The sequence below is a fragment of the Rhipicephalus microplus genome, chromosome 10 (genome assembly GCF_043290135.1).
Source record: "Rhipicephalus microplus isolate Deutch F79 chromosome 10, USDA_Rmic, whole genome shotgun sequence".
Taxonomy (NCBI): domain Eukaryota; kingdom Metazoa; phylum Arthropoda; class Arachnida; order Ixodida; family Ixodidae; genus Rhipicephalus; species Rhipicephalus microplus.
This window is the reverse complement of record NC_134709.1, coordinates 72,476,088-72,496,264: the sequence shown is the minus strand read 5'-3', so window position 1 is coordinate 72,496,264 and position 20,177 is coordinate 72,476,088.

Sequence of the window (20,177 nt, the reverse complement as noted above, 5' to 3'; positions counted from 1 at the left end):
CAGCTGTAACGCACGTAGCACGCTAGCCATTGCGCACGTACCATCTCGCACACGCTAAGCTAAAACTCGCTATATTCGTCGATTGTTGCAACCAGCATTTGCAGGCACCGGAGATCGGGGATGAACAGGTCAAGGCAGGAGGAAAGTGAACTTAACCGACTATTTATTTACATTATGTACATGGCGAGCTCCAGCACATGTCGAGCTCCCTCGAATGCGCCGGGGGGCGGGGGGCTCATTACGAAGGGTACGCTCTCCACAGATCTCTAGATCAGGGGGACGCTTGCAGATGGCACTGTTCATTCACGTGTCACACACAATCTGCGACGGTGAGGCGCATACACGACCGCGTAAACGCCCACTATTGAGGCGTGGTCACTGCACTGGAATGTGGCACCAACGTGGCTCTTCCTTGTCGTGCGTGTGCCGCTGAGCGAGGGGTGCCAAGCTTCGGACAGCATACATCAAAAGAACCACCAAAACAGAGTTCCAAAGGGTCCGCCGAACTGCTCGCTGAATTAGTGGGGCGATTTTCGGCTGCAACTGCTGTCTTTTCTAAGGAAGATGTTGCTACCGCATCAACACTTACCGTCATCTCGTGAAACGGCTTATGGCGTTGGACGAAACAACTCCTGATGTTTCGGCTAGGATGGACAATACATGGCGGACATAGGTAGCCAGCCGTTCGGCGACATGTTTAAGGATCAATAGAACGCCACTCCCTCGTAAGCCCAGCCACCGGTCGCAACAATATTCTACTATGCGTGAGCGCCTCTGATTCCACTCAAGCTGCAAAAACGGGAAAACAGCAAGCTGAAATTTCGTAAGGATATTTATTCGTTCACCTTTCTGCAGTTAACCGCTTGTCGAGTCGTTGAGACAGTTCACCAGCGCATCGACTGTGATGGATTCGGAAAGATGCGTTCAATGCATTGATAGAAAAAGTGGCGGAATAGTGCGCTGTCTTCATGTGGTGTCACGCCAAAAAGCACTTTCTTTGGTCACTGTCGAAATTATCACGCGGACAACAAGACTAACGTCAAAATCGAAAAATATGAGGAGCTGTGTGGACCAAATCCATTTTTTTTGCAATGGAGAATTTCTCAACAAATATTTGAAATGTGTTTCTCACTTTTCATTGATATCAGATATTTAAACAGCAGTATGTCTCCGTATGTCACGACAATATCGTCGTCTTTTTACTTTTATAAAGTGCGCTTTCGGGGCCCTGTATTTGAACGTCATAACAGCTGGAAGATTGGAACATCGTTTGATAATCAAATGCTATGACGGCTAACTCTCGATCGCATCACTGTAATACTGGTAGCGCCATTTTATTGCATATGGTATGTTTGCGTCAAGGCTGAAAAAAATGACAAAGAAGAACACGAAACCACGCCATTTGCTCCCACAAAAGAGAAAATAACAACCATAAAACATGCGTGCGCTTGACGTAAATTGGGAGTATTAGGAAGCCAGCCTTTCACGGAAGATGGAGTTTACATGACCTTGCCCCCATGTAATATTAGGACTTGCCACGCAGCCTTTTGTTCATTGTTCTCTTCTGCTGTCAAATGATTGCTCTCCCAATTCCAGCCGCTTTGCATGCGTAGATGGGTAGCAGCAGCGCACGCCCAGCCATCCTCTGGAGCGATTATTATTCTCAGTGGAATTGATATTTGTCGGTAGTGAGGCACTAGGCCTCTTTTTCATTAACTTGCTTAGAATGCTCTGTTTTCAGTGCGTACAAGTGCTTGGTACCCATGCATAAATCGTTTCGCAGAGTGATCCAATTTATCTTAGAGGTATGTATGTATGTGTGTATGTATGTGTGTATGTATGTGTGTAGCTATGTGTATGTATGTATGTATGTATGTATGTATGTATGTATGTATGTATGTATGTATGTATGTATGTATGTATGTATGTATGTATGTTTGTATGTATGTATGTATGTATGTATGTATGTATGTGTTAATTATATATTGTTATTGTTTTGTTCACGTAGACAGCTTGTTAATATTATAGACAGCATAGCACCAGTTAATCTGTTTTAGTTGCACCTGTTCAGAGTACAGGACAAATATTAAACGCGGAAGACGATTTCAGCAAAACAAGTGGCTCCGAAGTATACGAAGTCCTACTTATTATTTTCAAATGTGAAAATTATCTTGATTTAAACGCAATGGTCGGTATAGGTCTGAAATTCCATCGCTTGCAGGTGGCAGCTATCTTTGAGGAAGGGGGGTGGGGATGTGTTACTGGTTAGAGAGAACGAACTACTGCGTTTGCATCCAGCCTTTTTTTTTAGCACTTGATGAGTGCCAGTGTTCGTTCGCCATCAGCTATGACGTAACTATCACGCGGCCCCTATACGTTGGCCTTGCCGACAGAAGGCAACTGGGATCAAGATCATGCATGCTTGCTCTAAACGTGAGTGCGAGAGCAGAAATATTCTGGTATATAAAAAATTACACACAATAAACGCTTTGTTGAATATCCGTCCAGCGTATTGACCTCAAGCGCTGAAAGAGTGGTGCTTGAACTGATGCTCGCTAATCAAAGCCAGGCTGTTCAAGATCGAAAGTGGAAATCTCGCATAGAGAGAACCGGATCGGTACTTTTTTGTGTGTGTCTATACCGATGTGTACAGCGTAGTGCATACTCAGCGTTTGTAGGCAATCTGCACACCCTGAACGACGCTTATAAACGCCCATATGTTACCTAAGGCTGTTATAGCATACGGTAACTTGGGGAAACGGCGTGCTTTTATTATAAAGCCGGACGAATGCCGCTACACAAACGTTGCAAACTTTGTCGATGCAGGAGTGGGCGCTGTTACTTGTTTCCTTATTTTCTTCGTTAAACTCACAGGTTTGCTGTACCGGCGGCTTAGTCGACGCGTCGCTGCTCAGAAGAGTTTAGTCTGTGTTGACGACTATTCACGCCTATAAAAAAGCCGAAGTGTCTTCCCCAAGAAGGTGAAGAGATGTGATCTGAAGAGCCTTGTCTAGAAGAGGGGCATTGTTGTTACAATGAGAGTGACGTCGATTCACTCGATTTCCGTGAAGTTGTTTACGCCAACGAAAAATCGTATGATTTTCGCCACTACAGATAACGTTATTACAGAATAAACCAGGTTTATATCGACGTCATCGGTGATTCCGAGAGTTTAATGTCCGTCGACGTTACAAAGATCTTGAACCTAAAAGGAAAGACGGGATAAAACTTGGAATGAATCGTGTATTTCCTGTCATGTTACTATTTTTTAACATCAAACAGTGCTGGTGTAAACGCCGTAAGGACATCGGTGCAGCACGTCACTGCCGCTTTGATAAAAAGCAAGCATGCACTCCCGAGAGACATAATCTAGTAAAAGAAGGTAACAGTATTCCGGCTCTTTGAAAGTCGTCTCTTGAGAACGCTTCCATACAGCACTCTAATAATATCCCATAAAAAGTGAGGCAGAATGAAGCTGGTTAGAAGAGGCAGCGCCCCTTATGGGGAGAAAGGCTGCTTGTCGCGTGAGACGGAGAATGCGCTCGTCAAAGATAAAACGTTGGATGCTACCTCTGTCATTGATCCTCCAGAGACGATCGATGAAAGGGACGCAGAGACGCTTAATAAGGGACTGCCACGTCGTCTCATGAGCTTGCACGCGAAGAGGAAGTGTCTTGGAGTCTTCAGATGACGTTACCTTGCTTATGCGACTTTACTTTTATCGTTTATCTTCAACCTCCACAGCTCCAAAAAGAAAAAAAAATGATGTCGGTGCATTACTTATTGCTATACCAACCCATGCAGTGGCAGCCTTTAAAGAGTAACACCTGTGACAAAAGTAGTGGTGGTTATGAATGAAAAGAGATTGCGAATTTTTAGCAGTGGAACGACCACTAAATTGTAATAAAAAATGATGACACACACACACACACACACACACACACATAAACATGCACATACACATGTGCGCTCGCAAAATACACTCCTTAAGCACCCCAAGTGCCACACACAAGAGAAATAAGTAAAGAAAAAACGTTCTTGATTATTTTTACGTCGTCGTTGTTGGCCTTATGGTGGCTTGTGCGCTCCTGTCGAAGAGTCGGCTGCAGTGACCCTATTTGTGCATATATCCTACGTCACTTCGAGCCTTCATATTTCCATCAATTTCTTTCTATAGTTTAGATACATTCCTGAATACTTAACAAGATAATTTACGCCAGCAACAAAGTAACATGTTTTGAAGAAAACTGGGCTGCGTACTAATTCCGCCACCTGCAGGTAGCGTACGACAGCTAATTGGTCAGTTGTATTCACTCAGGAAGTTAGTCCTCTGATGCCGCGTTACGCAAGCGGGATTCCAACTGTTCTGTGGCCCGTGGTCAGTTGTTGCTGCCCTCCACTGCCCTTGCCAAGTATCATCCCCCCCCCCCCCTATTTTTATTGTCCTCTGAAGTGCCGACGGCAAGGTGTTGTTCATCCATTTTTAACTGTACTAATTACTAATAAGGAAATTTCATTTAGGAATTCATGCAGCGCCCCTAAAGCTTTTCTTTTTTTTGGCATTGAATTTTGTTATTATGGTGTTACTATAGTTGATATTATGGTGTAACTATAGTCACCGATAAATACACATTCTTTCGTTCATTTAGTTACACCGAAATAATGGTGTGTAAAAATTGGGGTAATGAGTCTGCTACCCAGGTGTGACTTTCGTCAGAAGAAAACCAGGCTACGGCTGAGATGCCAATAAATGAATCCACTCGCCCGTCTCTATTGCCTTGACTGTTTTACATCCACTCCGGAAACGTTGTGTTTTCTGCACGCACAGACACACAACACTTCCTCGTGATAGACCTTATCCTGTGAGCTCTTCGCTTCTGTAAACGTTTGATTTTCCTGATTGCGGTTTCTGCATTCGAATATGCTTCATACATGTGTGGCCTGGGTTTGGTTCTAAAGAAAATTTTGCCAGCAGTTACAACGAGTTTCACAGCCCGCCAATACTTCACAGATTTCTATCGTTTGCAGCATTTGACATTAGATTTGAAAGCATAGAGTACCAGTACTCTATATCGTTGAACACTTTTTTTAAACACATTATCCCAGATACAGGTTACCGCTGTCACACAGTAGTGCACACATGTGCTAAAACTGAGCAACAAATACTTTTGACCTTCTTTAATTCCGGTATTTAGTATATATCGCCTGTATATTGCTCCCCCTGGGTGGAATTGTGGTACGCAGTAGAATAAATAAATAAATAAATAAATAAAATAAATAAGTAAATAAATAAATTGAAATATTGCTTCATGAAATATTTCACATTTTAAAGCCCTACACAACCAACCCGCTTACGTCTGCCGCGTAGTAAATTATTCACATAATCTTCCTTTCTTCTACATGCCGACAGTTTTAGGCGTAATTTTGCTCCGCGACGTCACTCGTATCTCACAACTCTGCAACAGTATTATTCACAGTGGTGTTAGTCATTTCCGTTTTCGTTAAACATAAACGCACAAAAGTCAGTGCATTGGGTCATTAATTGTAAATAAATTATAGGCAGAATGCATCCAATACAAAGAATTCATTGTTACGAAAGCAAAGTTTCTGGTGCCTGGGTTTCGGGGAAGCAAGGTGGGTGATTGAGTGTAAGAACCGCAAAGCCGTGATCTAGTTACCACCAGAGGAGCACACTTGAGCGGCATGCTGACAGTAGTATTGTTTCAGCTCCTTCATGCCGCAAGTCATTCCAGGTAGTAATGAAGTGATGCATTCCCGTGGAATAAGAGATAACTTGATTGCAGTTCCAGTTATCAATTGATTTGTTAAAGACGAAGTAGTGGACCTCGTTAAGTCATTTTACAATAACATTAACTACGTGTAACACATTGTCTAGCTTTAGGAACTCTAGTGTTCTGTCTGTCTACAAATTATATCCAACAATTTCTACGAACGTCAAAAGCTGTGTTGTAAGTGGACGATACTGCATTAATTTTTTTTTTCCTGAAAAATCGATCGGCATTGCGAAGTGTCCTATGAAGTGGCTGACTGTTGTATGCAAGTACTTTTTCGTGTCTCAAAGAAAATACATTAATACCACATTTTATCCCTAATAAACATTTTTTCTATTAACCACTATTTTCTTTCAAATACAAGTTCACTTTTTTCAGCGAAGCGTTCAGTCATACCGCTGCTAACCAAGGGAATACTGTTTGGATGCATTTTACCTTCATACGCAGCCAAGGTTTACACCAACGAGAAACCTTGATCTATCTGTAGTGCAGCGTGTGAGCGAAAATGAATTGCGGCTCAAGGTGCTGCAAACACCAGAGGAACGTACGACGTCAAAATTGAAATCGCGTTAATGCTGAGAGTGTAAACAGAGCCGAGAAGCGTTCGTGTATTGCGTGGTATTGTCACAGCATCCAGTGGAAGTTTGTAAATTAACCGTCGTGGTTGACCAAAAAAAAACAAAAAAACACGAAGTTCGATGTTTGTGAACCAATGGTCAAGTTCTTTCTGAACAGCGAGCAAAAGCGGCATATTGCTCGACAAACTATGTTTAATCACGCTTAACTGCAACAAGTTTTTATGGATGGTGGCGGTGATGTTACCACAGGTGGCGTTACACTGGCAGAACTCACGCTGGCTTAAGCAAAAAGATAGTATGCGCGAAGTGGAGCTGCATGCGGCTGCTATATTCTAATAAATGCTCACCGAAATTTTGCACACGCTCCCATGTGCAAATGTACTTTTCGTTATGGTATTTTCACGTAAGTTACTGCAAGGCTTCATGAAGTGAAATGTACATTAGATAAACCTCTATAAAACAACGCCACAAGTCATCACACTCAAAGGTAAACTAGTATGCGATATTTCTTAACCACGACGCATTAATTGAGGTCATATTGTTGCACACATAAAATATTGATGTTTCAATCAATTGCAGATTTAACAGAAGTTACAACCTTCCAGTTATCTAACATGACAAAAGTTAGAAAATTTTTTATTACGTTTCAAAACCGCAGAACCAACGGCGTCAATTCTACAGCTGGCACCACCGAAGACTTCTGATTATTCGCACCGAAACTAGGCTGCTCCATGTTTACGCGAACACTGGTCTGACCACCACAACTTGTGGTAAAGCTGAACGCAAATTTATATAGTTGTGCAATCGGGAGTGTCAGTTAGTCCCACTAGAGGTGCACATATATTTGGGCAGCCATAGCAGCTGCTCTACAGATGCAGGAACCTGTCATCCCCAATAAGCGCATGTCCCTACAGATCTGTAGTGGCTGCCTCACTAAGTCTTTCAGTCCCCACCTCCCCCCTAATGGAAGTATTGCGGGTATGATGCTCCCTCCCAGGTCGATGAAATGAATGATGAATGGAGCCCTCCACTACGGTATCTCTTAAATCGTATAGTAGTATTGGCTAGTAATATCAAAACACTTAAGAACAACAATATAATAAATATTGGTATAATAATGATAATTACACTATTATTATTATTATATCTGTCTATTGAGTGCGCTTGCAACAAGCTAGCGCCATGCCTCATCAGTTATAGTCGTAAAATGCCGTTCGGTGTGGCGGGGAAAGGCTTCCGCTGGTGGCAACATACTGCAAAGATATTGTCAAGGAATGATGACAGAAAAGTATATTGATGTACACAATAGTTAAAGAGAACATCTGAACCCAACATCGCTTCTTTCGCTGGCCAGTGGCTAGCGAAAGAAGAAAGTAAGTTTCTAAAAACTAGAATGCTAGTTTTTAGAAACTTACTTTCCCCAGAGTCAATATGACCGTGGAGATACGTATCAAAGACGACAACTCAGTTTCAGAATGAGACTTCGGGAAAGAAGAAATAATCTACAAGAGTGAGAGTGTCAGGGTACTAAATAGCTGGTTTGTTTTATTTAATCAGATTTGTGGATTCAATATAGAAGTTTCTGGGCGTGAATAGTTTCTTTGAACACAGCTTAGAACCAGCAACTACGAGGAGGTAATACGATGAAGTATAGTTGGCCTGACGTGGTGAGAAGATTTTCTTGGCGAGAATGCCGTTACGCAAGCAAAATGACGCCAGTCCTCGCTTGAACACCTTGGCAAACACGACAGCCTTTCCCATGAGGTATTCTACAAAGCCCTTCATTTCAGGTTCGGCTCGTTGTAGTTCTTCAAAGTCATCGACGCTCAAGGTTTCCACGAAGCAGTTGCCGTCGTCGTTGTCCTGTGGCTGTGGGTCAACGGGGGTGTAAGACAGGTAGTCGGCGTCCGAGTGACTTCGCTCCGACCTTTAAACAACGGTGACGTCAAATTCCTGAAGTCAGAGACTCCACCATGTGAACTGACTTGAAGGGTCCAAGTTGACTACACAAAAGAGGGTGTGGTGGTTGCTCACAACTTTGAAATTTCGTCCGTACAGGTAGAGGTAGGGGGAAACTTGGAGGCAGCCCTGACGATGGCAAGGCAATCCTTTTCGGTCGTGAAATAGTTGACTTCTGCTTTAGATAGGGACCTGCTTATATAACTGATTACCCTTTCAAGTCTGTCAATGTTCTGCACGAGCTCGGTTCTGAGCCCCAATTGCTAGTGTTGGTGTGGATTTTCCTGTCAACATCTACGTCGGAATGTGCAAGTACCAGCAGTTTTGGGGGCGTCGTTTCAGTTCTTGAAATGCTTCCTCCTGCGGCATTTCCTACTTGAAAGAAACGTCAGTCTTTGTAACGTTAGTGAGTGGCTTGGCGATGCGGACAAAATTTCTGACGAAACGCCTGTAGTATGTGCACAGGCCGAGAAATCGCCACATGGGCTTCTTGTCCATGGGTTGCGGGAAATAATCAATGGTGGTTGTATTCTGGAGTCAGGGCGTACCCCTGAGTTCCTCGGACGCAAGGCGGCCCTTTTCTAGCTTCAGAGTAAGTTTGAAGGTCTTGATTACTCAAAGTACAGCGTCGAGGTACCGAACACGCTCGTCAAAGCTTGTGCAAAACCTAACGACATCGTCGAAGTAGATGAGGCAAGTCTGCCACTTAAGTCCAGCCAGCATGGTGTCCATATCAAGCAAATATGCCACGTAAATATTCCAGTTGACCAACAGGTGCTGATTCTTCTGGTTTTAAAGGGCTGATGAAAATTATGAGGCTTGAGCGAGGTGGTATGATGACTTGTTTTTCCAGCACATTCAATGCTTCGCTTCCTAGCGGTGAGCGCAGTGGCAGTGCTGTTTCTGTGGATAGTGTTATCGACTTTGCTCTCACATTAATGACGGCCCTATGAAGGCTTAAGAAGTTCATGATAAGTATGACATCTCTCGAGCATTGCTGCAGTACGATGAAGCTCGCGAGGTAAATTTGGCAGTTAATGGTGACTCTGGTTGCGCATGTGCACATTGCCGCCGGTATAACTATAGGTATCTTTCAGCTGTACGGATTTCAGCACCTTCCCAGGCAGCCTTCACTTTCTTCAACTTCGTGGCGAACGTCTCACTGATGATGGAATAGTCTCCGGTGCCGACGAGAGCTGTAACACTGTGGCAGTCGATGAGGACGTTGAGGTCGCTAGTTCGTTGCCTCGCGTTACATCGTCAGGTCTCATGCTAGCCGCAAAGTATCGACATCGGAGCTACGTTTGGGGTGCGGCAGGTTCTTGAGGCATCGTCGCGTCATTGTCGTTGGCGGAGGATCTTCAATAGATCATCGTACAGCAACCGCACCACCATCGATTGCTGCCCGTAGTTTTTTTAACGGGCTAGGTGACCGGCCCTGGTTTGGGCCAGTGTTCTGCCGAGTGCCGACGATGCGGTGACATGTAGGAGATTCCAAGTGACTGCCGAACTTCCTCGCGGACAATGTCGGTGATCGAAATAGCTTGAGGCTGCGTTGAGGTATCAGCTTGCCCAGCTCCTCCTGCACGATTGGTCGAATGGTCTCACGCAGGGTATCGGTACTGAAGGCTTTGGCGAAGTTAAATGAGGCGCGGCGGCTGTACGGCGTTGTCCGCATCTCAAGCGCCTTTTCTATAGTCGTGGCTTCGGTAAGAAATTCACTGACAGTCTTTGGTGGGTTCCGGACAAGTCCCACAAACAGCTCTTACTTGACTCCTCACACCAGTAACCGGAGCTTCTCCTTCTGTGTGTGCTTCGGTTCTGGTAACTCGCCTTCATTGTTGTTTCTTCAAAGTTCCCTAAGGTTCTGTGCTAGGACCACCCTTATTCCATCTTTATATTGATGACCTACCCTTGCACACTTCCGTGAAAATAGGCCTTTTCGCGGATGACTGCGTCATGTATCATACTGTAAATCTCAACCATGCCATTCTCAACAATTCATTTTCTCAATTTTCTAGCTCGTCATAATCTTCCGAAATGAATACTAACTTCTCCAAAACAGCCATTATGGTATTTACCAGGTGTTTGTGCCCGTTGACGTCGGACTACGGTTTTCACAATGTTAATTTATTAGGGGTATCCACATTGAAGTACCTCGGTATCATTATGCCTCAGATTTATCATGGTCGAAACATATTGATTTCAAATGCAAAAAAAGCCCTTAAGAGTTTAAAATATTTACGTCGCACGCTCCTCTTTGCTCCTTAGGAAACCAAGATGCTTACCCACAAAACTCTTTTTCGTCCCATTCTCAAATATGATAGTGTGGATTGGAACCACCATGAAACAATGGAATATCAAAAACTAGATTTCATTGACAAAAGAGATTAGCCCGTTATATACGAGAGATATGGCAGAGATTTTTACCCAACGAATTTTCATCCCCAGCTGGGTTTCACTACGTTTGCGAAGCGCCGCCACCTTAAATGCCAAAATTTCCGCACATTTTATTCAATTTTTCTGATTTGGGTGCTTTCAAAATATATATAAAATTTTCCAGATTTTTGAACACAAGGAGTGGCCATGCCTTTAAATTACAACTTTATTTCACCCACGCTGACATGTTCAAATACAGCTTTTTCCCTTCATCTACAGATGCCTTGAATTTGCTGCCCTGAAGTGTTCGTTCTCGACCACTTCAAGAATTTCTGACCTGCTCATGAACACTGATTTGTTTTTTGTTGTTGTTCTATTCATTTCCCGTTCGTTCGATAGCCTCACCGAGACTTCAGTAAGTAAAATAAACAAAATAAATAAATAGGTGCTGCAGGAATCCCAGCCTTTCCTCTCTTTGTAGAGTTGTCGTCGTAAAGATTACCATGGTTCTGCTCCCAATACACGATGCTCTCCGGGTGGGCAAACCCTCATTCAATGATACACTGTATTCACTGCGAACTGCCTTCTTTCTTTTTTGGCAAGCACCGGACAGTGTGCCATGGCATTTGCCTTTCCGCGCTGTTTTCCTGAGAGAGGCGGGGACGTCCCGCGTCAGCGCAACCGTTAGCCGCTTGGCCGCTTCCCTGATGATCGTCATCGAGGGCGTAGTCCCGAAGGTCTTTGGGAAAATCACTGCTACCTACAATCCTTAGCCCGGGCCCACATTCTCCGCTCTCTGAAATAGCGGAAAGAAGCCGAGGTGCCGAAACAGAAAGCGAACGCGAAAGTGTAGATAGCCTCCTCACATCAGGAATGCCATCCAGTCTTTTTCAAGGTTCACTTGTCAGATTTGAGGCAGTTCTTAGCTCCCTTAATAATCTGACTCCTGTCGATGGCTCTTTATATATCGGGCGCAAATAATGGGGCCACTTAGCCCACCAAAAAGACAATAATATTTCGTGTTCTCCAATGGCACTTTCGAACCCGTCTTCGCACACTGTACGTTCGAGCATTCCTTCTTGCTGTCACTCTGTCGCTGTGGACTTCTGCCAGTAATACTAAACTTTTACGCTTTATCTTTTTTTTTATGCGACTACTTCATGCGCATGAAAAAAAAAAGAAGGAAGTCCTAAAGGCCTAATGAACCACTCAACCTCATCGAGGTATTTAGGCGTCAACTGTCCTGTTAGGGCGTCCGTACTCCATGGTAGTTATTTGTAATTATGATCATACCACGTTGCTGAGAGCTATCAGGCACATATATTGTGTTTACCATTAAAAACGCGCCCTTAACTTCACGGCGCCGTAATCCTATACAAAAATTGTGTGCTGCTCATTATAAATCTTCTTTCAAGCAAGCAATACTATTCCGTATGTCTCAGCTTCACACGTCTCTATGTTCTGAATATATAAGAGTGATTCAATTATAAGGAGCTGCAAAGACGCTAGCTTTGCATGATTACGGCATTCAAAGGCTACTACACGAGACGTTATACTTAACGAATAATATTTATGGGCCATAAATACTTAATTACTGATTTAAATTTTGAAGAAGTTTACATCGAATAATTTGCCATATATATCAGCAAACTGCGACCAATGAGAAGAAGAATTCTTAATCGCAGGTTTCTTCACCACACCTCCGGTTTAGCTTTGCAAAAAAGATAACAAACACAGTGTGTCCTGCTAACTTATAGTCGATTGCGAAGAGCGAGGTAGATGAAAACAAACATAGCTTCCGCAAATGTGATTAGTAATTGCAGCAAGACAAAATTAGCTGAGCTTGCAATATCTTACGCAAGGATTGTTCACAGTAGAGCTGGTGGACACATTTGGGCTTCTCTTGTTAGACCATCTGCAGAGAATGGTTTGGCATTCATTGAGTGAGTGCGAATTCATGGTGATGACAAGTTTCATCTACGACACATGACAATCGTTGTCCGTAACAGCTTTGCTGTAATGTATTAGCGATTTCTGGTGTTTGGTATTTTGAACCAGGCTGTGAATATGAGGAACGCTGTAATCAGGTAATCGGGATCCGTTTCCACCACTCAATGTTTTGAACGTGCATAGAAATGTAAACGGACAAATATTATAGCGTTTCACCCCCATCATAATGCAGCCCCTTTGGCCGGTAATCAAAGCCACATCTCTGCCAGATAACCACGGTAGGAGGTACAGTTTTACCACTCTCTGTACAACACAATTCTATTAGTCTGCTCCCTAAGCTTTCAGCGTCGCATACCTTCAGATGCACAATTGTAACTGACCTATGGCATCAAGTCTTATAGATGCTATGCACTAAGGTGAACTTGCTGGTGGATCGGGTATGATGAGCACCATCTTTTTTGTTTTCTAGTCAACGCCCCCCCCCCCCCAAAAAAAAAAAACACTCTATCTGGATGCGGCTATAGCACGGGAAAGTGCGCTCGATATTTCAGATCCCTGCGGAAACCTCTGGCTGATGAAGTTTGGCACGAACCATCTGACCTCTGAAGTTTGGCACGAACCCACTCATGTACAGCCATTTGCTACTTTTTCTTCACTGCGGCAATAGCGCTGGGCCTCAGTTTGACCAGAGCACTTCAATAATCGAAGCGTCGAACATTGCCAAGCGCGATTACAGACCGAGAAGTGATGCGAAGCATGACTACGCCGTGCAACGGTCCGATGCCCGCTATTTTACGGTCCGGTGGGTGGTGGTGTACTGCTAGGCAAGTGATAGTCGCGTTGAGTTTCATGGAACCTTACTGCGCAGTATGCGTAAAAGCAACAGTCTTTAGGGGGCACCACTTGTCTTCTGATCTAAGGCGAACAGAAAATTAACATTTTGTGTTATACTACTGTTGCTGGACACTATTTACTGCACAAAATACGGGCCACGCGTTGAGCTAGCTAGTAACAACGATGCCACCTTTCACTTCTTTGCATTTGATAAGTTAGGATGGCTTCGATGTAATCAGTAACGTTATATACAAGTCATGTTCAAGATATGAGAAGACAAAGGGCATTTATGATTCAATTATCTCAGTTCGTTTACCTTTTCAAAGAAAAGCTGCAGCGGCCTTTTTCGTTCTCGCAAAATCTGCAGCAAACAATAGGATGCGAGGCATGTAACCGCTATGGGCCTTTGCACAGAACAAACCCAACATGCAGCTTCTATACGCCAGGACAAACCAGGCAGGATGAGACTTGCATTCACCGGTTGATGGTCTGCGTTGATATCTCAGGCGCAAGATAAGGCAGTCGTTGGACTCACCCACGTGCACCGCATGCAATGCCCACGAATACTTAAAGCACGTGCCCTCCGACTCTTCTCGTTACGACACAGAGCGACTAATTATGATGACAGTCTGCTATTCGCAAAACGGCTTGAACCTGAAACCGGGCTGTGGTAAGACAGCGGTTGTGCACTGCATAACATGATAGCGCTCTTGGTGTTGGTGAGGAATACTCAGTGCAACGAAGGTTCGTGAATGACTATTTTTGTGCATGCATGTGTGTCATATGTACTATTCGCGGGCATATGCGATAATTGAAAATATCAAAGATATCACAACACACCTAGAGTAGCAAGCCAGGTGGTAAACCAGGCTAACAATTTCAGACATTTTCTGAAATATAATTAGGATCTTTCTTTCTCTCTGTGTATAACATCTGTTGGGCTATGAAATTGCTGTTAGAAGAAGTGGTAACTGAATATTTCTTCACTTAGTGACAGATAAACGAATTCTGGTTATTTTGTCGTAGAATGAACAGATCGAAAGCACACGACTTTTGCGATTGTGAGGGCACAATCTAGGGCACTATCTGTGACGGTGAAGCTCAGGTGCGCAGCTGATGCACATTGCAAGCCAGTAGTAAAAATGTTGAATGTCATCCTTTTTTTCATCACTCATCGAGTCATAGTTTTTGTCGTGGCCATCGTAATCATGCACTCCTTTCTTCACGGTCTTTGCTGGAAGTCAGTCAATTAGTCGTCCCAAATTAACCGCATAGTAAAAATGCCCTTCTTCATGCAGAGCAGCATTCCGAAATAGTATATAGCTTTTTTTTTTTACTTAGAACTGCAATTAGATAAAAATCACCTTGAAAGGCCTAACCAGGACAACTGCAAGACGACAACCATTAACCATTTCGAAAGAAGATATTAAAAAAAGTTATACGTGAAATTTTTTTCACAGAAACTCTCAATGCGATTGCGGATAAAGGCAAGAAAATGGTGACTTCAGACGATCATCGTTTCGCCATCTCGTTTTAAATTGTTGCCTAAAAAAATTATGCTTCTAGAACAAAATCGTCAGCGCTGATGCCACATGGTTAGGGGACAATATAACTTCACAAAATTCGTTTCAAGTTCCGTAAATATAGCGCATTTTTGTGCGTATTGTAAAGGTAAACAAAAAGTGGATTTGCCGCTTGAGAACATGGAAAACAAAATGAGATGAAAGAAAAGCATGGCTTCATCGACTGTACCTTTTCTTGAAGCGTTATTTGAGAGTTCTGTAGAGCGGGGAACCAGCAAAAGGCTACGAAATAAATTTAATATTAAGCAATCGTGAAAACTACGCACCTGAAATACCGAGAAAATGAAGTCATTGTTTATTCATCAACGATTTCGTAAGCTTGCGCCATGCCCGAGAGGAACCTTGGGCCATTAAAACATCAGGCATACTGCGTCGCGAGTTTTCGGTTTCGCGCAATCTTTTTTGATGGGTACCCCCTGGTTCCGCCGCTCAGGAGCATGCAGGCAGGTTACCAATAAAGAGAACCAGTCGTAACCAACAATTCTTTCTGAATGCTTCGGTGATTAAGATGTACATTCGTGCAGTGCTCTACATAAACCGAAAGATATCTACAGAGTGTTCTGTACAGTGCTCTTCATAAACTGAACGATATCTACAAAGAATTCTGTGCAGTGCTCTACATAAACCAAAAGATATCTACAAAGATTTCTGTGCAGTGCCTTAAAAACCGAAATATATCTACTGCGCGTTCTGTGCAGTGCTCTACATAAACCCATAGATATATAGAAAGTGTTCTGGGCAGTGCTCTACATGAACCGAAAGATACCTACAAAGCGTTCTCGTTCATGACACCTAGATCAGAGCCAAGGTCACTTATTAGGGTTTGTCGCTAAAGCTCTAAAATGGTTCGGGGCCGTAGATGAATTTTTTCTTTCAGATAATCTCGTATGATGGTTCGGAAAACCTTGTCTGAATATCCGAATAACGGCTCTGGCATTTGGCTAAAAGTCATTTCAATGTCATCTATTCCGGCAGCTGAAGGTATTTTGTGCTTTTGAATCATTTCGTGTGGATGCTGCGAAAGCGCCAGTGACTTTTCAAGTTTCGTGAGAAATTGCGGTTTTCGCTTTATTAAAAGCCGTGGAGCTCGTGAAGTCTGGACAAAATGGCTTACCAGCTGCGTAGGCGAAACTTTGTTGTCCCTCACATCATACGTTTACAGAGATAGTTCACACCAATACTGAACGGCTATGGCCTCCAGTTCCCACATTTTCTGGTGCCTTGAAGGTTCCACCTTATTCTCATTTATTCAAAGCAGTCGAGCAGGGGTGCAAATGCATGAGGACAAACATCTTGAAAAGGCGGCCATTTTTTTGTACATTTGTTTCATATATATTCATTCAAGTTCGAACTATTCATTGAGATGTAATAATAATAATAATAATAATAATAATAAACATTGCCACCTGGCCAGAAGAAACAGTATCCAACTGCATATACGCGACATCACATGTCGAAGTTAGTTTCTAATAGCGACTGATAGGCAGGCGCTGGAATTTTGTAGCTGCATCATTTGGGTCAAAGCATGCAATAAAAATGGTCCCACGTTTCGTGCTGATGCTTAAAAAAGTTGGCCCATCACAAGCACCGGTTGGCAGTACTTTTTTTCTCTTTAATGAAAGTATTCAAATTTGAGAGTTCGTCTTACGGGAAGTGCGTTGTCCTTGTCAAAAAATTCAAATAGGACATTGGCATTTGGCGGGGGCCATTGCACGGGATGTGCCTGGCCACAGCAGGGGTGCTGACCATCTGACCCCCGCATGATTTACGTAACTGCAATCAAATAGCCTGTTCTCACAACTTTCCCAATAGAGAGCTTTAGTTTAAGAACATGGGTCCTTACCTGATATCATAAACACTGTACCTGCGCAGGAGCGTTTGCAGGAAAAAGACAAGATAACATTTAATTGCGTTCGCATTATTAGCAATAGCGTTAAGTAGCCCTTCGCATGCACCTGCAAGTATTCCAACCAAGCCTAAGTGCTTTCCAGGTTTTTACTTATCGCTTTATTAGATTCCGTTCTCGGTGAGAGATTGACAGTGTTTCCGAATCGGTAAATACTATGACTGCAATAAGTTCTAAAGTTTGACTTGCTTTTACAGTGAGGCTGGTGACGATGCTAATGGGCACGTTAAGTTAGTCACCCCCTTATGACACGTTGCGCAGACACCTGCTTCATCATCGTCACCAGACTGACTGCGTCTACTGCAGAGCAAATGCCCCTCCCATGTTCCGCCAATAAACCCAGTGCTGTGCATTTTGCGGCCACATTATATTCGCAAATTTCTCAATTTAATATCCTCACCTCACTCTATGTCTCCTCTTCCTGTGTGAGCTCGCATGGGTTCAAAAAATTTCATTGCCGTCATTGCCGTATCTGCACGCATCTAAACCGGACCCCAAAGACAGTTCTGAGCAGCATGCATGTTCAAGAAGAACATACAGTGGCATTGCAGGGTCTGAAAAAGAAACGCCATGAAAAAAAAAGAATTCAGATGGAGCCCTTGACCGTCGTGCTGAGAACGAGGTTCGAGTGGTTCATGCGGTCGGAAGCTCATTATCCAACAGCAGATAAAAATAAAATGAATGCGTAGAATGGAGGGCTAACACATGGGGTGCTTGCCCCGTGAATAAAGGTTTCCCCCAGCCTCGTCTTACCACCACTGGGTGCGGTTGTTGCTCGAAACTCGTTATTGAGCCCAACACCATGCCATCCTGACTCCTAGTAACAAGCGGCTCGCCTTTCACGTACCTAACCCAATTGGGGACGCCACTGCTATAGCTTCCGGGAGTGCTTTTGCGCGTTAGTAATTCAGATAACGCATGTAATCGCCAACCCACGCTTACCTTTTTAGCAAGCTCAACGGCTGAGTTTCGATATTCCATGCTCCCGTTATTGGCTGCGCTTTCCAATCAGGCTACAGCTTGGCTACTGCTAGCGGCACTCCTCCGGGTATTACGTTCGTTTGAGTGGGACAACAACTGCATGGTGCATTTGGGCTGAACGTTGGTTCATGTTTGTGCACTTACTGGAAGGTATTATTGTCGTTAAGCGTTTACGGTAATCGGTCGTTGACAGAATTATAATGCGCTGAATTAACTACGACTCGATAGTGCAGTGGTCAGGGGTGACCTAGCACTGGGCCGAAAGTCGCGGAATCTATCCCAGCCATGGTGTTCACATATCAATTGAGGAGAAACGCTACAAGTCGCGCGCTGTGAGATGTCAGTGCACTTTATAGAAAACGAGACCACTGATATTTCCGCAGCCATCCCCTATGACGTGCCTCGTACTGATATACTGGCTTTGTCACGCAACACACTAAACATTATAGCACTGAATTGTCTCACAGCCTCTTACAATTAACGGGTATAAGAGAAATATCCATTCCTTTTCAACCGAACATATTGATACTTTTTTCGCGTTTATGCAGAAGTTCTGGTCGTGTGGACTTGAGCGACGCTTACACCACACACTGCAAGAGTCGATCGGTCATCAGTCGCTTGTCACCGATCGTGAATAGCGCCGCTGTAAATGTATGCAGTCGAAGAGTCCTTCCCACAAGATCTCTCAATGTAGCCAATAAAGCGGCACGCGATGCATTACATCACAGTAATCGTAAAGCGGGACCGGTTCTTAAAGATTTGCCGCTTGCACTTCCATTTTAAAGGCATTTGGCGTGAAGTATTACACGCTAATGTGATTATTCACATAGCTCAAGTCGCGTGCTTTCAAAGGATGCGGATGGAAGACGACCCGCGGATGCCGTGCGCTCGAACGGCGACGAGTTTCTCGGTGCACTGTTCATATCTTTCCGAGAGCCGAGCGTAGGGAAACGCAGCTGCTGTCGGCTACAACCCACAGTTGTCCTGAAAAGCGCTTATGCAAGCACTAAATGGAACAAGATTTGGGTATTTAAGGTTTGTTATGCGCTTTTGCTATACTTTACCAGCACATCTCTCAAATATTCATCTGAACCAATGTTGGCAGCACTCTAGACAGCCGAGAAATGCCTGACAGAAAGCTCAAAAAAGGAAAACTCCTACATACACAAAACAGCACGCGATCTTGCCATTATCGTGACCGCCGCATCTTTCCGTTGCTCCATGGCAGTGTGCAGTGCAGTTAAGCAGGCTTACTGGCTGGTGACGTAGACAGAATAGACGCTGGACCAAAAAAAAACCCCATGTGCTTAAATCCAAATCCACACCTAATAAATTTTATTAAATTGGTCTCATGTGTATTAACTTAACATTAGGGCAAGCTGTAATTTTACTTCGACTGCATCAACAATTTGCAGTTAACTGAACGTGAGTCATTTCACACAGGTTTCTGTTTGCGCCCCTTCCTTATAGAAACTACTTCGTCACCGACCTTCTTCAACTTTTTGGCCGGCCTATTGGCAAGCATACATACACGTGCTACAGTTATAATGTGTTTGATGGAATCGTAGAACTTAATAAAAATTGTCGAAATGGGCACAAAATCACTGCACTGTTTCGCCGCAATGTATATTGTGAAATAAAACGTATGGTAAGCCCGTCACAAAAAAAGAAAGTAAGAATGCATTATTGATTTTCTAGCAACCAGTCGAAATTTAGAGCGCACCGTGTAGTATTGAGTTTCCCAGGAATTCTCTTCTCCACAACCTACGTTTTTCTCTTTATGGCAACACACAAACTACTGATGAAGTGAGACAAAATTATCATGCAAAAATACTATAATAGGTTAAATAGTCTAGAATCAATCGATTGACCAAACTACTGGAAGAGAATTTGAGAAAGTTTTGCGCAATGTCTGAGACGTTTGACATAGAATGGCCTACAGCAGTGGATGACATGCATGCACGCCAAATGTTCCCATACCTACTGGCTAAGAAGAATAACACATCCGCAAATAAACACTCGTGCGCACAGCGAACAGCGTGAGTTCAACGGCCAATGGCAACGGGGAACTAAATGAACGAATGTCAGTCGAAAGTAAAGGAAAGAGTAAGGTACTCCCTGAGACTTCGAGCACTTTGTTGGAGACCAAAACTGTACGAGCATGCAAACGAAAGAGAAGCTATTTGAGGCCCGGTACGGGATCTACGAAAGCGCA